Source organism: Phyllostomus hastatus, unplaced genomic scaffold, assembly GCF_019186645.2.
Source record: "Phyllostomus hastatus isolate PE091 unplaced genomic scaffold, TTU_PhHast_1.1 phas_scaffold_78, whole genome shotgun sequence".
Lineage (NCBI taxonomy): Eukaryota > Metazoa > Chordata > Mammalia > Chiroptera > Phyllostomidae > Phyllostomus > Phyllostomus hastatus.
Genome location: NW_025334041.1, coordinates 30,350,449 through 30,367,653, shown reverse-complemented (window position 1 = coordinate 30,367,653; position 17,205 = coordinate 30,350,449). Strand labels below are relative to the sequence as shown.

General features: G+C 37.5%; 1 pseudogene; it reads left to right on the top strand.

Moving 5' to 3' along the window:
• The first annotated feature begins 2,481 nt into the window (after positions 1–2,481).
• LOC123811198 lies at positions 2,482–6,926 on the top strand (annotated as a pseudogene).
• Positions 6,927–17,205: the final 10,279 nt, after the last annotated feature.

Genomic DNA, 17,205 nt, shown 5'->3' with positions numbered 1-17,205 from the left:
TTTAGCATTTTCTTGTCTGGGAAACTCTTTATTTGCCCTTCGATTCTAAATGATAGCTTTGCTGGGCAGAGTAATCTTGGTTGTAGGTCCTTGCTTTTCATCATGTTGACTATTTCTTGCCAATCCCTTTTGGCCTGCAAAGTTTCTGTTGAGAAATCAGCCAATAGTCTTATGGGAACTCCTTTGTGGATAACTAACTGCTTTTCTCTTGCTGCTTTTAAGATTCTCCCTTTGTCTTTAACTTTTGGCATTTTAATTATGATGTGTTTTGGTGTGGGCCTCTTTGGGTTCATCTTTGGGACTTTCTGTGGTTCCTGGACTTGTATATCTATTTCCTTTACCAGGTTAGGAAATTATTTTTTTGAAATTATTTTTTTACATAAATTTTTAATTCCTTGCTCTCTCTCTTCTCCTTCAGGCACCCCCATATTGTGAATGTTGATACACTTGAAGTTGTCCCAGAGGCTAGTTATACTGTCTTCAATTTATTTTTATTTTTTATTTTTGCCTCTTCTGATTGGGTGTTTTCTGGTCTCTTATCTTCCAAATCTCTGATTTGATCCTCTGCTTCGTCTATTTGACTGTTGATTCCCTGTAATATATTCTTCATTTCAGCTATTGTAGTCTTCATTTTTGACTGGTTCGTTTTTATGTTTTCTTTCTCCATTTTTATTTCCTATCTCTTTGTTGACATTCTCATTAAGTTCCTCTATTCTTTCCCTAAGTTCATTGAGTATCCTTTTAACCAGTGTTTTTAGCACTGCATCTGATAAATTGCTTGTCTCCATTTTATTTAATTCTTTTCCTGGAGTTCTGTTCTGTTCTTTCACTTGTGACATGCTTCTTTGTCTCCTCATTTTGGCAGTCTCCCTGTATTTGTTTCTATGTATAAGGTGGAGCTGCTTTGTCTCCTGAGCTTGGTAGAGTGGCCTTATGTAGTAGGTGTCCTGTAGGATCTAATGGCCCAGCCTCCCTGTTCATCTGAGCTGGGCACTCCAGGTGCACCCCCTGTGTGAGCTGTGTAAACCCTCCTGGTTTAGTTGAACCTTGGTTACTGTTGGCATGTCAATGGGAGGGATTTACCCCCAGGCCAATTGGCTGGGAGAACTGGCTGTGGCTACATTGGAGGAGCTGCTGTGCTTAGGTCAACTCTTTAGAGCAGAGCCTGCTTCACCATGGGACTGGTGTTTGCTGAGTCTACCCCTTGAATGTGTTGCTTGTGGAGGGGGTTTGGTGGTGGTGCTTCGATGTAGTTTGAAGCTGTCCACTGGGTGCACTGGCAGCGAGGTCTCCCGGGATGTGCAGGCCAAGGTCAGCTACTGCCTGTGTTCTGTCCAAGGCCATGTGGCATGAGCTACCAAGCCATCTACAGATGGCTGCTACTTGTGCTGGGTTTGGAAGTGCCTGGTGGAGGCCAAGCTGCAAACCAAAGCTGGCTGCTGCTGGTGCCAGGCCTGGGACCACTTAGCGAGAGGTCCAGGACATGCCGAGGCCAGATGCTGCTTGTTTGAGAAATTTTAGGAAAGTCTGAAGCATGAGCCAAGACATGCTGTTTGTATGGCTTTTGTCTCTTAAAAGGCCTATAAAATCTTACAAAACTGCTTTAGCAAGGTAATAAATAATTCACAGAAAATATACTGAGAGTTAGGAAACAATTGTATGATAAAAATTTCCATTTTATAGCACATTAAAGTTATTCACTATAAATATTATTATTTTCTCATTATTAGGTATTTGAGTCAACCCTAAAAAGGTTTAGGGTTGGGCCTGAAATATGATTTGTTTGTTGGATTGCAAGTTCTGTGTACAGCACCATTTGGGCAAAGGAGAATAAATATAAAGTAACACTGACATCCAGTGGATTCTTTGTGTTACTGCCACTGTCTGAGTTGGCACTTAAATGGAGATAAAATTCTAGTACAAATTTTATAAACTGGACTGGACAGGACCTGAGAGTCCTTCTTATTTTAAGAGTTCATTAAAACAAAAGTTTTCAAATATACATTAGTACTTAAAATGATCATTTTATTGTTGTTTTCTAATTTATCTGTTATTGTAATATTGGAATGTGATCTGTGTAGGGATGACTTAGAATTCGTTGAGACTTCTTTTGAAAGCTAACCGTGTTAGCTTTTTGCCATTGTCCTGTGGACATTCAAAAGAACAATATATAGTCATCTTCCTCATTCATGGTTTTACATTCCATGGTTTCAGTTACCCATGGTCAACTGTAGGCCAAAAACATTAAATGGAAAATTCTAGAAATAAACAATTTACAAATTTTAAATTGTGCATTGTTGTGAGTATAATCTTGAACCTACCTGTTGTGTGCAGCCTGGAAGGTCAATCATCCCTTTGACCCGAGACTCCTTGCTGTGTACACTCCCTGCCCATTAGTCACTTAGTAGCCACCTGCATCATCAGATGGGCTGTTGTGGTATCACATTGCTTGTCTTCAGATAACCCCTATTTTACTTAGCAATGGCCCCAAGGCACAGGAATTATGCCAAAAAGAAGTCAGAAAGTGCCTCTTTAAGTAAAAGGTGAGTAGAGTTCCATGTGATATTTGGAGAGAGTGCGATGGAGGGAGGACCACATTCACATAACTTTTATTATAAATATTGTTATAATTGTTCTATTTTATTATTGGTTGTTGTTCATCTCTTACTGTATCCAATTTCTAAATTAAACTTTATCATAGGTATGTATGTATAAAAAAACCCCATAGTACATGTAACGTTAGGTACTATCCATAATTTCAGGTGTCCACTGGAGGGGTCTTGGAATGTGTCCCGTTTGGATATGGGAGAGCTACAGCACTTTCATTTTGCTTTGTTTTTGTTTTTTTCAGGGTTCTATCTATGTATACCTATGCAGTCTAAATACTAATTTGGTTGTTCAAGTTTTCTATATCCTATAGATTTGGGAGGTGGGGAAGTTACTCACTTGATCATATTGTGATATAAATGAGATAAAAATCTTCCTCCATGATTGTCATTAGTCAATGTCTTATAATTTTTTCAGGTTTTTTTGTTTTTTGTTTTTTTTGTTTTTTGTATACATGTTGTTAAATGCACATAAATTTAAGACTATATGATCTCCTTTTTACAATAGTTATGTAGTTTCTCTGTTTAACCCCATTGCTGCCTTTTCCCTTCAATTTCATTGTATCTAATGTTAATATATCTACAATAGCATTTCTTAGCAAAGAATTTGCTTGGTATTTCTTGTCTTTAACCTTTGTATGTCATTTTGTTTAAGTTGTGTCTTTTGTAGGTTTTACATGGCTACCTCAAAAAAACCCAGAGGGTCTCTGTTTTTTAATGGCGACTTTATTCTCCTTTCATATATTGTGATTATTGATTTATTTAAATTTTCACCACCTTTTATGTTCATTTTTTGTATTTTATTTTTCTTGTTCCTGTGATCTGTTAGATTGATAATTTAAAAAATTCTTCCCTCTTTAGGGGGAATTAGCATAATACATTATATTACAGTTTTTCATTTATATATTGGGTTGACCAAAAGATTCATTCTTTGTTTCTGTAAGATAGCTCTAGTAGCACTTAGTTGTCTTTAACTTAACTTGAAACAATTTTGTTAGGTTGTATGTGATAGCTGTCATATCAACATGCATTTTTAAAAAGTTTTCAAAATTGGTGAATTGTTGTATGACCATTTTAATATTGAAGATGGAAGAAAATATGCAACAGTTTCAGCCTTTATTATTGCTTTATTATGCTTTATTATTTCAGGAAAGGTAAGAATGCAACTGCAGTGCAAAAAAAAGATTTGTGCAGTGTGTGGAGAAGGTGCTGTGACTGATCAAACGTGTCAAAAGTGGTTTGCAAAATTTCACACTGGAGATTTTTGGCTGGACAGTGCTACAATGGTCAGATAGATCAGTTGAAGTTGATAGCAATCAATTTGAGACATTAATTGAGAACAATCAACGTTATACCACACAGGAGATAGCTGTACTCAAAATATCCAAATCAGGGGAAAGGTTAGTTAAAGAACATGTATGAATGGCCCATGGACATGAACAACAGTGGGGGATTGACTGTGGGGGGCGCTGGGTGGAGGAAAAAAAGAGGGAAAATTGGGACAACTGTAACAGAATAAATAAGAATAAAAATTAAAAAATATCTGAATCGAATCGAAAATCATTTACAACAGCTTGGTTATGTTCATTCCTTTGATGTGTGGGTTCCATATAAGTTAAAGGAAAAAACCTTCTTGATTGTATTTCTGCATGTGATTCTCTACTTAAACATAAAGAAAATGTTCTGTTTTTAAAACAAATTGTGATGGGCGATGAAAAGGGGATACTTTACAATAATGTGGAACAGAAGAGATCATGGGGCAAATGAAATGAACTACCACCAACCACACCAAAGTCTGGTTTTCACCCAGATAGGGTGATGTGTATATAGTAGGAGTGGAAGGGAGTCCTCTATTATGAGCTCCTTCCAGAAAACCAAACGATTAATTCCAACAACTACTGCTCCCAATTAGACCAACTGAAAGCAGCATTCAGTGAAAAGTGTCTGGAAACAGTCAACAGAAAATGCATAATCTTCCATCAGGATAACACAAGACCTCATGTTTAATGACCAGGCAAAAACTGTTAGAGCTTGGCTGGGAAGTTCTGATTCATCGTCTGTATTTACCAGACATCGCACCTTTGGATTTTCATTTATTTCAGTTTTACAAAATTCTCTTAATGGAAAAAATTGTAATTCCCTGGAAGACTGCAAAAAATTCTGGAACATTTCTTTCCTCAAAAAGACACAAAGTTTTGGAAAGATGAAATTAGGAAGTTACCTGAAAGATAGCAGAAGGTAGTGGAACAAAATGGTGAATACATTGTTCAATAAAGTTGTTGGTGAAAATGAAAATGTGTCTTTTATTTTTAAATGTGTCTTTTAGTCTTTAAAACTGAAAGAACTTTTTGGCCAACCCAATAATTTTTACTTTCAGCTATTTTTATTAGAAAATTACTCAGTTCTATATATCAGTACATAACAACCCATGTGTCCACCTCCCAGCTGTACAGAGTTTTAATAACTCTAACATTTGGCTGGAACAGCCTTAGACCTATTCAGTAAGAAAAACAATGACAATCAGTTGAAGCCCTGTGTACAACCTCCTCAGTCTTGTTTTTTCTTCCCTTCCTTTTGAGAGTTAACCTGTCATGAATTTGATGTTTATTAATCCCATGAATGTTTTAAAATTTTATTCTGTACTATCCAGTTAAACAATATAGTTCAATAGTTTTAAATATTTTGCTGGTTAAAACATATAAATAATATGCATTATCAACATATTTTTGACAGTGACGGTCCTTTATGTTTATTTATATACATATGGTTCATTTTAGTTCCTGTATTTGTAGTAGTATAACATATATATACACACATTTTTCCTACATTCGCCTGTTGATGAAATTTTGTTTTTTCCCTAAGTTTTCCTTATTTCAAGCATTAGAGTGATATTCGTTTACATTTCTCCAGGTGCATGTGTGTGAAAATTTCTTTAAAGAAACTTTTCTTTATGTGCTTCCAATAATCTTAACTGTGTGATTCTTGCACAATTTTAAGATAATAATTACTTTTTTTCATTCACATTTGAATAGAGGCAACTGTGATTTTTTTGGTAAACATTGATATTTTAAAATACAGCTGTTTGGATGTCAAATTAAGTTGAGAGGCAGCATCACCATCGATATAAAGAAACATAAACTCTACCGTCTATTATATAATAGTCTGAAATTTCCCATTGTTTTTATTTTCTTCTTGAATTCACATTTCCATTCTAATCAAGTTTTATCCTAATGCATTTTTTGATGTTTGAAATATTTTCTCAATTGCCCTTATTTCTCTATAACTAAATATAAATAAATATTTTTAAAAGATTTTCTTCCATGACCAAAGACTCTGAATGTTAAAGCATTTTATTTTGAACTGAGTTAGTAGCACTATTATTAGTAATACAAAATTGGCCAAGGCAACATAATTATTTTGGGGAATAGCTATTTAACATAAACATAAAAGTTTTATTAGAAACATCTGATACAATATATTTGGGTACATTTTTTAGTTTATATATTCATGAAAAATAATAATTAGTAGTAAGATGTGAATTAAGCATCAATTATATTTCTGCTTTTTATTACTCTAGTTTAAGCTGCTGAGAATCTTATTCACATAAAACAGTGGATGGGACGGTGAAGGCAGTGTGATGGTGATTGGACCCAGCACTGTGCCTGCAGAGTGATGTCCTGCAGTTTCCAGGGCTAACCCAGGGGAGGTGGAGCCACTATGGCTCTGAATACAGGGATCCTTAGACTGACCGCCTGTGGCAGATTATTACCGTCTGTGGCAGAAACTAAGGAGAAATTTGAATGGGGAATTTAGGAAGACTCAGCATATCAGAGCTGCCCCAGTGATAAAAACAAGCTCTCTGTTTGAAGATCTGTTGATCAGTACATTTGCCAACATGATGGATGATGAAAGGAGGAAGCAAAGTACTAGCCAGATCCTTCATAACATAGGTTCTGGAAGCTGTGAAAATGAAGCAGTTTGAGAAGTACCCTACCGCTTCTTGAGAGCAATAGGCAACCGTTGAACACAACCCCTACACCATCTTCCACCAAGCACTAAAAAACTGTGAGCCTGTGATTGGGCTGTGAAAGCGTGGCCATTTCTGCCAGGTCCCTGTGCTGCTAGCCCACTGGAGGCCATGAAATGGATGATTACTGAGTGCAGGGAGGAGCACCGGTGGACGGATGCTGATGCCAGAGAAGCTGCTGGAGTGAGCTGCTGGAGGCTTTTCACATCCAACACCCAGTGGTTAAGAGGAAGCATGATATGCACAAGATGGCTAACACCCACCATGCCCTGGCCTACAGCTGCTGGTGGTAGAGGGAGGATAGAGGCTCCTGGAGAAGCCCAGCCTCTCTGCTGCAAGAAACAATGTGAGATACTGCTACACTGAAAAATGCTGCAATACAGGATACAGTTTCCTTTGAAGGCCAGGCAGGCAGTCCTCACAGGACAGATGGAACAGTGTGTTTACTGCCTGTTAGTCCTTCCCTTGTGGGCTAGAACTTGCTCTCCCTGCTCCGTCTCCTTGCAAAGAGACAACACATGGACTTGGATTTCCCCCAAGAAACTTAGGGCGCATCTTTTCCCTCTGCTGGGGGTGGACTTTTGGGAGATGTAAAAGGAAGCATTTTAGTTTCAGAAGGTTTATTAGAAATTTCTAATCCTGAACTGTGTAGTATGTGTAGTACTATCACTTATTAAAACAGACTGGAGGAAATTTAAAAAAAAGTGAATGGGAATGGAGTATTTTGCTAAAACTGTATCAATTATTTGAACTTATACTGAGAAAATAATGTGATTATCATAAACATTAATTGTCTGTCATCTGACAACTCAGTTAGGTCTGCCTTCAATTTTATTGAAAGCAAAGATTTGGAAACAACTTGACTTGCAAAATATCTTGTTATATGGATATTACGGTCATTACTTTCTCAGTTTCTGGAAAATATACCAACAAGGCTTTAATGGAAAAAACTATTAATTACACTCATTGCTCTTTTACTTAGAGGCATGTTATTTAACTAAATATAATCAGAAAGTTTTGGGAAAAGTAAGTATGTTGTTTATTTTAATACAACTTTGCTAATAACTTTTTCATAAAATGCAGTGTTCATGTTTTAAAGATATTGTCATCAAAATCTTAGGACTATAGATTTATTTTAATTCAATTCATTGAAAATGGCAACCCAAAATTTAATTTGCAAATCTATCAGCCCAAAATTAAACTTTGTTAGAGAAAATGTGACTTTTAAAAAAATTCAAATATGTGTCAATATACATTTTAAGGTACATTCTGAAAACCAGTGAGAAAGAAAAATGCCTTCTTCATTGAAAAATAGGTTTTTACAGTGGGGCAAGTCATCATAATATAGTGTAAAGTGGCGAGGGGCTTGTCTTTGTATCAGTCAGGATAAGCAATTTATGTGGTAATAAGAAACAATCCCATTTCAGTGGCTTAAACAGAGTTTAATTTTTTCATCCTACACACCCTCTTGGATTAGCTGGGGCTCTGCTGTACATTATCCCCATTGTGGGACCCAGGCTGATATAGCTGCCTCCACCCAAGGTGTTGCCAGTTACTGTAGCAAATGGAAAAGAGTTTTGAAATGGTCTGGTCTGGTCATTCAGTGTTCTGAGCATTATAAAATCAGAAGGGTGTTTGTCAGTGGGGTGGAGAAATGGGACAGGCTTTAAAAAAAAACTTTTAGGAAAGAGTAGATGTGAAAATTAAGCCTCAAACTGATTTCCCGTTCTATGACTTGGTATCCATTGGAATGCTTCCATATACCCTCAAAAAACAAATGTTCTCCATGGGTGGTGTGGCTCAGTGGATAAACCGCAGACCTTTGAAGCAAAGGACTGCCAGTTCAATTCCCAGTCAGGGTATGTGCCTGGGTTGCAGGCCAAGTCCCCAGTGGGGGGGTGCTTGAGAGGCAACCACACACTGATGTTTCTCTTCCTTTCTTTCTCCCTCCTTTCCCCTCTCCCTAAAAAAATAAAAAAATATTTTAAAAAATATTCTGATTTGAAGATTAACAATTTAAAGGAATACAATTGAAAGTAGATTACTGGGTTAGAAAATGCACATCTTCAACTTTATAAAATATTATTAAATAAACCAATTATAAGTAATTTATACATAATAGTATATATTATGTCATGTATATAATTAATAAGGAAACATTGGCCTTAAACTACACTTCAGGCCAAATGGACCTAACAGGCATATACAAAACATTTCACCTAACAGCAGCAGAATACCTATTCTTTTTATGTTTACATGGGACATTATGGAAGATATTATCATATTTTAGGTCATAAAATTAATCTTAGCAAATTTAAAAAGATTGAAATCATACCTAGTATCTTTTCCAACCATAGTGGAATGAAAGTGGAAATCAGTAACAGGAGGAAAGTGGAAAAATTAACAAATATGTGTAAATTAAATAACATACTCCTGAAAAACCAAGAGGTCAAAGAAGAAATAAATATGGAAATAAAAAAATTCTTGACAAATAAAAATGGAAATACAACATACTAAAACTCATGATGTGAACTGCTTAGAGGCAGTTCTGAGTGGTAAATTTATAGTGATGGATGCCTACATTAAAAAAAAAGAAAAACCTCAAGTAAACAACTTAACTTCACACCTCAGAGAACTAGAAAAAGAAGAATAAACTAAGCCCAAAGTTAGTACAAAAAAGGAAATAAAAAAGATCAGAGTAGAAATAAACTGGAGACCAGAAAACCAATAGAAAAGATTAATGAAACTAAGAGCGTTTGTTTATTTTGAAAGATAAAGTTGACAATCATTCAGCTATACTAAGAGAAAAGAGGAAAACTCAAATAAAATCATAAAGAGGAGATACTACAACTGATACCACAGAAATACAAAGGATCATAAGTGATTATCTTGAGCAATTATAAGCCAAAAAATTGAATTACCTTGAAGAAATGGATAAATGTCTAGAGACATATAACCTATTAAAACTGGATCATGAAGAAATAGATAATCTGAATAGACCAAGAATGATTAAGAAGAAAGATTGAGTCAGTAATCAAAAACCTCACAAGGAAAAGTCCAGGACCAGATGGCTTCTGGGGATAGATAGATAGATAGATAGATGTTATAATTTTTATATAACTCTCTGTTGAATTCTACCATACATTTATATAAAAATTAGTGCCAATTGTTCTCAAATTTTTCCAGAGTTGAAGAGGTGGGAATTGTTCCCAGATCATTTTACAAGGCCAACATTATCCTGATATCAAAGCCAGATAGGGGCACTATAAGAAAAGAGCACCATAGGCCAATATTTCTGATCAATAGACATAAAAATTCTCAACAAAATACTAGCAAATCCAAATCAAAATCAACAGCATATTAAAAGGGTTATGCATCATAAACAAGTGGGAGTCACCCCTGGGATGCAAGGATGATTCAACATACACAAATCAATAATAGGATACATCACAATAGTATAATAAAAATAAAAATCATATGACCTACCTCCTTAGAAAGAGAAAAACACATTTGACAAAATTTAACATCCTTTATGAATACTCTCAACAAATAAGATTTTATATGGGATGATAACATATAAATTAAAAAAATAAAAGTATTCTGGATGATGATAGCCATTCTGACATGTGTGAGGTGATATCTCATTGTGGTTTTATTTATTTATTTTTAAGTAGTTTTTATTGATTATGCTATTACAGTTTTACCAATTTTTCCCCCTTTAATCCCCCTCTGCCCTGCATCCCCCAACCATCCAGCATCCCCCCCCCCCATACCTAGTTCATGTCCATGGGTTGTACATCTAAGTTCTTGGAATTCTCCGTTTTTTATACCATTTTTTATTTTTCCCTGTCTATTTTATGCCTACTAATTATGCTTCTTCCCTGTACCTTTTCCTCCCATTCCTCCCTTCCCCTTCCCCGCTGAAATCCCTCCATGAGATGTCCATTTCTCTGATTCTGTTCCTGTTCTGGTTGTTTGCTTAGTCTTTGTTTTCAGTGTTTTTCTTTTCTTTTAGATTCATTTGTTGATAGCTGTGAGTTTGTTGTCATTTTATTGTTCATATTTTTTATCTTTTTTTCTTAATAAGTCCCTTTAACATTTCATATAATAAGGGCTTGGTGATGATGAACTCCTTTAACTTGACCTTATCTGGGAAGCACTTTATCTGCTCTTCCATTCTAAATGAATGCTTTGCTGAATAGAGTAATCTTGGATGTAGGCGCTTGCCTTTCATGACTTGGAATACTTCTTTCCAGCCTCTTCTTGCCTGCAAAGTTTTTTTTTTGAGAAATCAGCTGATTGTCTTATTGGCACTCCTTTGTAGGTAACTGTCTCCTTTTCTCTTGCTGCTTTTAGGATTCTCTCCTTATCTTTAATCTTGGTTAACTTAATAATGATGTGTCTTGTTGTGTTCCTCCTTGGGTCCAACTTCTTTGGGACTCTCTGAGCTTCCTGGACTTCCAAAAAATGTATTTCCTTCACCAGATTGGGGAACTTTTCCTTCATTATTTGTTCAAATAAGTTTTCAATTTCTTGCTGTTGTTCTCCTTCTGGCACCCCTATAATTCGGACGTTGGAACATTTCAGGTTGTCCCAGAGGTTTGTAAGTCTTTCTTCACTTTTCTGAATTCTTGTTTCTTCATTCTGTTCCAGATGGGTGTTTATTTTTCCCTTTTATTCCAAACTGTTGGTTTGAGTGCTGGTTTCTTTCCTGTCACTGTTGGTTCCCTGAATATATTGCTTTATTTCATTTTGGGTATCTTTTTTTTTTTTCATTTTTCAACTAAGCTCAATCAGCTCTGTGAGTATTTTGATTACCAGAGCTTTAAACTCTTCATCAGATAGGTTGACTATCTCCTCATTACTTAGCTCTGTTTCTGAAGTTTTGCTCTGTTCTTTCATTAGGGTCATATTTTTTTGTCTTGGTGCACCTGATAGGTTGTAAGGGGGTGGAGCCTTAGGTATTCACCCAAGCAAGGCAACCCTCCTTGCTGTGCTGTGGTGCTGCCTGGTGGGTGGGGGGGGGGGAGGCACCAGAGAGGGAACAGTGAGGCTTGCCTGCTCAGCTCTAGCACACTTTCCAAGGAACTCTCGTGTGAGACTGGGAATATCTCCCACCATGGCAACCACCAGGGTCTACAGTGAGCTCTGAGTCTCAGTTTCACCTTCAGCCAGCCCTGCCCCCATGGTCTGCCACTTCGCCACAGGTTCTTACCAGTCTGGTTGTTCTGGTTGACTTTTTCTTTAATTCCTTGGTTGTCAGAGTTCCATGCAGTGTGATTTTCTGGCACTTCTGGTTGTTTGTTGATTTTAGATTGGTTGTAATCCTCCTTTGGGTTGTGTGAGGAAGCAAAGAGTTTCTACCTGCACCTCCATCTTGGTGGAAACTATCTCATTGTGGTTTTAATTTGCATCTCTCTGATGATGAATGATGTTGAACATTTTTTAATATGTCTATTGGCCATCTGTATGTCCTTTTTGGAGAAGGGTCTATTCAGTCCTTTGCTCATTTTTTAATTGGGTTGTCTTCCTAGTGTTGAGCTGTATATCATCACCAGTGCTGGCGAGGATGTGGAAAAAATGGGACCCTCATGCACTGTCGGTGGGAATGCAGATTAGTGCAGGCACCATGGAAACCAGTATGGAGTTTCCTTACAAATTAAAAATGGAACTGCTTTTTGACCCAGAGATCCCACTTCTGGGAATATATTCTAAGAAACCCACAACACTAATTGGAAAGCATGTATGTATCCTGTGTTCATTGCAACATTATTTAAATAGCCAAGATCTGGAAGCAGCCTAAGTACCCATCAGTTGATGAGTATATCAAAAAGTAGCGGTACATTTGCACAATGGAATACTACTTAACCATCAAAAAGAAGGAATTTTACCCTTTGTAATGGCATGGATGGACCTGGAGATTTTTCTGCTAAGTGAAATAAGCCAGTCAGAGAAAGACGAATACTATATGATCTCACTTATATGTGGCATCTAATGAACAAAATAATCTGACAAACAAAATAGAAACAGAGGCATGGATACATGGAACAGACTGACAGCTGTTGGAAGGGAGGGGTTTGGGGCACTGAATGAAAGAAGGTGAAGGAATTAGCCAGAGGGCATATAATTATAACCCATAGACACAGACAACAGTGTGGTGATGACTAGAGGGAAAAGGAGGTAGGGGGTAGGTGGAGGTGGGTCAAGGGAGAATAAGTGGGTATGGAAAGAGACTTTGCTTGGGGTGCTAGGTGCATGATGCACTGTGTAGATGATGTTTTGTGGAGTTGTACACTTGAAACCTGTATGGTTTTGTGAACCAATGTCACCCCAGTAAATTCAGTTTAGAAAAGTGTTCTGGATGAAATTGATGTTAGGAAGGTCTACCTGCTGTGGCTGTGTTCATTTTTGCTATACTTCCCCTCACCCCATAGAACCTCCTAAAGACCCTCTACCAAAATGTTGGGTTTTGGAGGGCACAGTTTAGAAAATTATCCACAAAATTACTATCAGCAGTCATTAAGGGAGGGTTATAGGAGTGTCTGACCTGAGGAGAGGGGAGGAAAAAAGGGGAAACATGAAAAATTTTTCTGTTTTCTTATTTTGGTGAACTCCAGGCTTCCTAGTACCAAGAATGAGACCTTTTCTACAGAGTTCATTTCTTCTGGAACTGGCTGAGGTCCTTCCTTGTTAATCACATCCAATTACTAGGAGATGATTTAGGGAAAAACACAGACTATACACCTATAAGTCAGATTTCAGAAGGAAATAGATGACACATGCAAATTAGGAAAATTTGAGGAAGGTTATTAAAGGGAACATACAAAAAGGTATCGGTGGAGGGAAACTGTAAGCCTTGTCCTGGAGTTACTGGCAGCAGAGCTGGTTCCCATGAGGCCTGAAGAAATGAAAACAAGGAAAGGTTTTGGAACCCCAAATGGGAGAGAGTCTTGTCAAGAAGGCTCCTTAGAAGGAAGCAATTACCTTGAGTCAGGAACACAGCCAGAAGGGTGATTTTGCAAAGAGGAAGACAGGATAATAAGTATCCTTACCCTTCTCCTTCTATTTACTTATTAAGGTGTCCTAATGGCCAATCCCAGCTGGAAGCCAGAAGGTAAGAGGGGCCTATTGTTGTAGTCCATGTAGGTGAGCAACTGGGGCAGAAGAGAGGGTGAAGAAGGGAAGAGAGTAGAGCTATGGGGCAAATGGAAATGATCAGACCAATAAAAACCTTTGGAGAATAATATCTACTAACCTGTTAACATGTTTCCACTACTGGCTGATGCAAAATAATGCACTAGATACACAGGAGAGGTAACAATTCTTCATTTTCTAAAACATTCAGCAGTAGCTCAGATTAGAGAACTGATAGGCCTTGAGGTGTTGGACAATGGAATCCCGCTTCTACAACTCTGCTGTGACTTGAGCATGTTGTCCTCTCTTCATTGCTTCGGTAGGGCCTAGCAACCACGGACTAATTCCACAGGCTTAATAGCTAATATTTTCCTGTAAGTCTCAAGTGCCAGAAGTATTACATAGGTCAGTGCATCTCCTTCCACTGTACCCCATCCGGATTTACCACAGATGAAAATCTTGTAACTGCAATGCTATAGCATGCCAGGGGCTATTAACAGTTTTTTAAGTAATATGTATTACTTATTCATATATTTTATATATGTTACTTAATATGTTATGCACACTATATATATACACATTTATAAATACAAATTCATAAACATGTGAATTTACTCGTTTTCAAAGTTTTTGGTGTAAATATTCATAGTATTCCTTTAACTTTTTTTAATTAAAAAACTTTTGAGAGGAAGACTGTAGATTGACAAGCAATTGCTAGAAATTATACAGACAGATCCAGTGTATATTTTGGCTAATTTCCCCTGATGATAATATGTTGGAAAGCTAAGTATGAAACCACAAGCAGTATTTTAACATTGATACAGTCAAAATACAGATAATTCCATCCCCACAAGGATCACTTTTATTGCACTTTTATAACTACACCCAACCTTCTCCCTACTTTTCCAGTGGGACTTAACTCCTGGCAACAACAATCTTGAAATGACAAAATTATACAAATGGAGAACATTGAAATCAGATGTTGATTTCTCCACTTTATTCTTCTTTTTAAAAGTTGTTTTAGCTCTTCTACTTCCTTTGTCTTTCCATATAAATTTTACAATAATCTTGTTTATATCTATGAGGAATCTTGCTGGATTCTTAATAGAAAACAGCACTAACACTGTATATCAAGTGGGGAAGAATAGATACTTTAATGTGCTGAGTCTTCTAATTCATGAACATGACATGTCTCTCGATTTATTTAGAACTTTGATTTTTTCATTAGCATTTTGTAATTGTCAGCAAAGCTATACCCATGTTTTGTTAGACTTACATTTAAATATTTCACTTTTTGAAATATTTCATATTTTATTTTGTTATGAATGATATTTTAGTGTCATATGTTCATTGCTCATATGTGAAAGAAAATTGAATTTTGTGTGTTTATTTTGTATCCTGTGACCTCACTTGTTAGTTCTAGGTGGATTTTTTGTAGATTCTATTGGATTTTGTACTTAGAAAATTGTCATTTTGAATGGAAAGAGTTTTATTTCTTCTTTTCTCTTTTAAAACATATTTTATTGATTATGCTGTTATAGTTGTCCTATTCCCCCCTTCACTCCCCTCCGCCCTGCATACCCTCTCCCACACATATTCCCCCCCTTTAGTTAATGTCCGTGGGGTGTACCTATAAGTTCTTGGCTTCTACATTTCCTATACTATTCTTACCCTCCTGCTATCTGTTTTCTACCAACCATCTATGCTACTTATTCTCTGTACCTTTTCCCCCTCCTTCCCCCTCGCATTCCCCTGTTGCTAACCCTCCATGTGATCTCCCTTTCTGTGGTTCTGTTCCTGTTCTATTTGTTTGCATTGCTTTTGTTTTTGTTTTGGGTGTGGTTGTTAATAATTGTGAGTTTGCTGTCATTTTACTATACATGTTTTCTTTATCTTCTTTTTCTTAGGTAAGTCCCTTTAACATTTCATATGATAAGGGCTTGGTGATGATGAACTCCTTTAACTTGACCTTATCTGAGAAGCACTTTATCTGCCCTTCCATTCTAAATGAAAGCTTTGCTGGATAGAGAAATCTTGGATGTAGGTCCTTGCCTTTCATGACTTGGAATACTTCTTTCCAGCCCCTTCTTGCCTGTAAGATCTCTTTTGAGAAATCAGCTGACAGGTTGATGGGAACTCCTTTGTAGGTTACTGTCTCCTTATCTCTTGTTGCTTCTAGGATTCTCTCCTTCATTTTTACCTTGGCTAATGTAATTATGATGTGCCTTGTTGTGTTCCTCCTTGGGTTCAACTTCTTTGGGACTCTCTGAGCTTCCTGGACTTCCTGGAAGTCTATTTCTTTTGCCAGATTGAGGAAGTTCTTCTTTATTATATGTTCAAATAATTTTACCACTTGTTGCTCTTCCTCTTCTTTTTCTGGTACCCCTATAATTCAGATATTGGAATGTTTAAAGATGTCCTGGAGGTTCCCAAGCCTCTCCTCAGTTTTTTGAATTCTTGTTCCTTCATTCTTTTCTGTTTGGTTGTTTCTTTCTTCCTTCTGGTCTGCTCCATTGATTTGAATCCCAGTTTTCTTCCCATCACTATTGGTTCCCTGTGCATTTTCCTTCATTTCACTTAGCGTAGCCTTCATTTTTTCATCTAATTTGTGACCAAATTCAACCAATTCTGTGAGCATCCGGATCACCAGTGCCTTGAACCTGTGCATCTGGTAGGTTGGCTATCTCTTGGTCGCTAAGTTGTATTTGCTGTGGAGCTTTGATCTGTTCTTCCATTTGGGCCTTTTTTTTTTTTTGTCTTGTTGTACCTGCTAAGTATGAGGGTGTTCATACTTAGGTGTTCACCAGGGTGGGTCAGCCCAGTCACTGGGTTGTAACTGCGCTGTATGTGGGCGCGGAGTCCAAGAGGGAACAATCGCACTTGCTCCACTCTCTGTTGGACTTCAATCCCTTCCGCTGCTTCCCCAAGCAGACTGGGGCTTTCTAGTGCTAATTCCTGTGTGGGTGGGCTTGTGTACATTCTAGAACCTCATGGGTCTCTCCAACGAACTCTCCTGTGAGGCTGGGAGTCTCTCCTTATGCCACAACCCCCACAGGTGTTTTCAATTAGTTCCCCAGGGCTCTATTTTCTGGCGCTGGGATCCTGGGTTGCATGCAGTGCCTTACTTCACAATCACTACCTCGCTGGTCTGTTGGTTGCCACCCTGCACCCAGGGTCTGCCAGTGACCGCCTGCACACCCAGGGTCCACCTGCTGCGGTCTTGCACCCAGGATGCCTTATGTGCCTGATCCCACTGCTCTTTGTGCTGTGACTCCTCTGCACCCAGCTGCCCGACTCTGCCCCTCCTACTGGTCTGGATGAACGTGTCTATTTTAACTTCTTGGTTGTCCGACTTCCATACAGTTCAATTTTCTGTCAGTTCTGGTTGTTATTCTGTTTCTAAACTGTTGTTGTCCCTATCTTGGTTGTGGGAGAAGG